Here is a 4,377-nt window from a genome sequence, read left to right as displayed (position 1 = left end):
TGTGTAGAAGGAGGTTTGCTATTAAGAGCTGATGGAGGCACCTTGATCTGTCATGCGTGCTAGAGCTCCCCCCACCGCCGGTGTGGGCGCCCTTCCTTCTGTGAGCACCTGTTTTGGGGCCCACTGGGGGGCGAGCGACAGCAAGCGCTGGGGGCGGGCGTTCCCTGGGCTCCTCCACGTGCCCCTGCTGGCCCTCCCCGGGGACCAGCGTCCACGCCGTCCACCGCAGGACTGGCTCCCCTGGACCGGCGGCCGCGCCTGCCCTTTTGTCCTTGGGGCTGGCAGGCAGAAGTTCTCTGGCACCTTTGAACACAGCTGAATGCTAGGTGTCTTTGATCTGCCTAAGGAAAAAGTCTATTTTAAACTCTAAGCGAAGCCAACTGTTTTCAGTTAGCTCTCGCCCATCCCTGCTCACACAGCTTCCAGTTAAACAAAATAAAAAATAGTGCCGACCAGCACAAGGGCCGTGCCGTGCGACCCCGCCAGTCTCGAGGTTCAAAGACAACTTGCTTTTAATGAAAGAAGCTGTAAAACTCCTTGACTAAGAGATGAGCATATTTAATTTGCCTGCAGAATTGCCTGGGAGATGAAAAATAAAACCTTATGCTAAATTTAGAAACGAAAACTGGAAAGTTTTATTCAGAACTGCTAACGCAGAAATAAAATCAGTGGGATGTATTTACAGGCAGTTTGTTTTTAAATAAAGACCAAAACAAAGTGACAGAGGGACCAGAGAATAAAGAGTAATTCGGGTGTTTTTTTTTTTTAAACCTTCACTTCCGTATAGCACAGAGGTGCTGGCATTGCATCGGCATCTCTGGTGGGGGGGAGGGGGTGCCCGGAGGAGGGAGGGGACGACCGCCCTTTCCTCTGTGAGCGTGCGCTCACGCCCTTTGCCCCCAGGGCTGCAGCAGCAGGGGAGAGTGGGGACGGGGCTATGGCGGGAGAGTTAGAAGCCTGGTAGGGAGGCCATTGGGGGCGCAGAGGGCAGATCACAGGTGCTGCAGGAGGGACAGCGGAAGGCCTGGTTGTGCGCCCAGGGGACGTCCAGGCGACTAGATGGCCTGTCCCTCCTAGTGAGGTGCTGCAGGGAAAAGGTTCGAAGAGCAGGAAGGGGGTTACAGGATCAAAACAGGACCGGAGCTACTGCCTGAGTGGTCCGGCCTGTTGTTGTTCGACGGTGCACCTGCCGTGCGCCAGCACCGTCCAGGGGCTGCCCGGGGGAGGGAGCCCATGGCCCGGGGATGGGGTAGGAAGGCTTCTGGAGGAGGGGTGGGTAGTGTAAGCAGAGACCCCCTGCAGCCCGGGGACCTTTCTGCAGCCCTGCCAGGAAGGCCACGATGTTGGAGTGTGCGGTGTGCACGGCTCTCAGCGTGGCCGGGGTGGCTGGAGCGCGTCCCTCCCAGGCCAGCATGTGGTCCCCTCCACTTGTGATGTGTGCAGTCCTAACAACCAAGGAGGTGAGGACCCCATTTATGCCCTTTCCCAGGGGAGAAGAGAACCCTCCTGCCATAGTTCAAGGTGTCGAAAAGGTGCAGGGGGTGTGGCTGCATCCGGAGGCCCCCCCCTTAGCCCCCCACTGGTCTCAGAGACAACAGTGCCCGAGACGGGTGCACCCCAATCATTTGAATGAGCACATAGATTCAGCACAGAGGAGGCAGAGGTGGCGGTAAAAATCAACGTGTCCGCCACTGATTCTCCGAGACCCAGCGGGAGTCCACAGCCTCGAGTGTGTAGGTTCAGTTTCTTGCCTGATTTAGGCCAGGTTTTGTTTGGGTGTTATACACACAGGAGCTCGCTTACACAGGCAGTGAAGGCACCTTCAAGGTCACGCTTCCCGGGTGCTTGTCACAGCCCATCCATCCCCTGTTCTTCGCCTCCACCCAAGGGACGGTGTTTGTTGGGTTTCTCCCTGTGCTAAGCGAAACTGTGTGTCTTTTTAAAACTGGTCACTTTTAATTTTTATCATAGTATGTGCTTATTTCAGCAATACTGAGAGAGATACAGACATTTCAGGAAGAAAAACGACCCATGGCCATAACACTCAACAGTGCCTGTGGTTCCTATTTGGGGAGTGTTTCGTTTCACGGTCATACTATTTCTGAAAAGTTATACACTGCCCTGCTCAATGATTTTCATTTTACGTGTTTATAAATATTTTTGGTGGACATGTAATATTTCATTGTGTGGGATAACCCCTTTGACATTGAGGTAGTTTTTAGTATTTTAGAATCATAAATAACAACGTGATGCTCTCAAAAAAAATTATTAGGAATTAACCAAGGAGGTAAAAAAACGAGTACATGGAAAATCACAGAACGTTGCTGAGAGGCACTGAGGACAGCACCAGTAGACAGACAGACACCTTTGTTCCTAGATCGGAAGGCAGTGTTGTTAGATGTCAGGACGGCCCACAGTGCCCTGGAGATTCAGTGCAGCCCTTGTCCAAATCCAAATCCAAAGTACTTTTCTCCAGAAACGGGAACGTCCATTTTAAACCTCTCATGGAATCTGCAGGGACCCCAAGCAGCCAAAGCAGTACTGGAAAAGAAGAACACACTCGGAGGCCTTAAATTTCCTGATTTTAAAACTTCCTGCAAAGTAACCAAAACAGTGTGGTACCAGCATAGAGACGGGCATATTCACCAAGACAGAGCAGGCCGAGCCTGGAAATCAGCCCTCCCGTAGGTGGTTGCACGGTTTTCAACCACGGATGCCACCCACTGAGTGAGAAAAAGGGCAGTCTTTCCGACAAATGACCCTAGAAAAGCTGGACATCCAAATGCAAAGAATGAAGTTAGACCCTTACCTCACACCGTACACAGAAGGTAACTCAAAGTATATCAGACACCAACTAGAAGAGCTAAGACCGTAAACCATAAAACGTAAAGGAAATGCTTCATGCCCTTGAATTTGCTACTCATTTCTTCTAAATGACACCAGAAGCACAGGCAACAGAAATAAAAGTTAAGTTGAACTGCATCAAAATTTAATGGGGAATTTTTTTGTGGTTGGTTCCATGCTGCCGAGTGTTTGCTTCCTCCCGGTGGATTTTGAGTGTCGCACCCGAGAGGCTGGGCCCACGGGACAAGACGGGGGTTGCAGGCCCTGAAGCGTGGGCTGCGGCGGGCCAGCGGCCACAGTGGCCTCGGGGGCTATCTACGAATTGTCTTCAGGGCAAACGATGTGAGGGCTGGTTGGTACATTAGTGGGGGGAACAAATACTTTGAGGACAACAAGCAGTTTCCGGTCGTCACCAATGGGTTACATACTGAAATGAATGGCAAGAACACGTCTTGGGATGTGTGGGGGGCCGGGTCCCCCCCCCCCCCCGAGCGGCACCATTGGCTCCGCCCTGTGACGAAACCACCACGGCCCGTAAATTCATTTGGACAAACCATACGTTCAATGTGAGTGGCGCTCCAGACAATATATATGTACCTTATTCTCCTACTGGAAAGAAGATTCAAGAGGGGGGTCCCACGTTCAACACCTTACAAGTCAAGACCATGGAAAATAAACATGTATAATATGGGGCTGTTCCTGCAATTGCACTTTTACTGCTTACCATTAACTTGATTAAAATGGTTTGATGAAGCAAAAAATGAAATGAAATTTCTGTGCATTAAAAAATACAGTCAACAATGTGAAAAGGCAACCCACAGAATGGGAAAAAAATTGGAAATCATTTATCTGATAAGGGATTAATATCCAGAACTTATAAGGAATCCCTACAACTCAGCAAGAAAACCATTAAAAAATGGACAAAAGACTTGAATAGACAGATCTCCAAAGAAGACACACAGATGGCCAGTAAGCATATGAAAACACGATCGACATCACTAACCATCGGGAAAATGCTAATAAAGTCACGGTGAGATACTACTTCACGTCCGTCAGCTCCTATCAAAGGAAAACCAAACCAAAGCAAACAAAACAACAAGTGCTGGTGAGGATGTGGAGAAATTGGAGCCCTCGTGCACTGTGGGTGGGACTGTAACATGCTTGGTGACGCTGAGAAGAAGTTAAACACAGAAACACCACAGGTTCTAGCAATTCCACTTCTGGGTGTGCACCCCAAGGAGCCGAAAGCAGGGACTTAGAATAGATCCTTGCACACCCGCAGAGGAGCGGCTTTCTTCACAGAAGCCGGAAGGCAGAGGCGGCCCGGCGTGTCCCCCTGTGATGGACGGAGCGGCCCGCGGTCTGGTCTTGCAGCCGAGTGTTACCCAGAGGGAGGAGGTGCGGACACCTGTCGCCACACTGACGGACCTTGGGGGTGTTACGTGTTACGGGGCCCTGCCTGATCCCCCTCGGAGGAGGTGCCTGGAGTCAGAGACTGGGAGGGTGGGAGCGGGGTGGGGGCTGGGCGGGGGC

At 51.3% G+C, this 4,377-nt stretch overlaps 1 protein-coding gene and 1 pseudogene across 1 annotated transcript in view; both read left to right on the top strand.

The window, feature by feature from the left end:
- PPP2R5C (protein phosphatase 2 regulatory subunit B'gamma) overlaps window positions 1–4,377 on the top strand; it is a 127,579-nt gene that overhangs the window by 21,685 nt on the left and 101,517 nt on the right. The gene's annotated exons all lie outside the window — the stretch shown is intronic.
- Window positions 1–4,377, top strand: part of LOC144241831 (NADH dehydrogenase [ubiquinone] 1 alpha subcomplex subunit 12 pseudogene) — a 7,967-nt pseudogene that overhangs the window by 1,082 nt on the left and 2,508 nt on the right.

Source organism: Crocuta crocuta, unplaced genomic scaffold (assembly GCF_008692635.1).
Source record: "Crocuta crocuta isolate KB4526 unplaced genomic scaffold, BGI_CrCroc_1.0 scaffold8, whole genome shotgun sequence".
Classification (NCBI taxonomy): Eukaryota; Metazoa; Chordata; class Mammalia; order Carnivora; family Hyaenidae; genus Crocuta; species Crocuta crocuta.
Note: the sequence above shows the minus strand (reverse complement) of the source record. Positions and strands in the feature narration are given on the sequence as shown.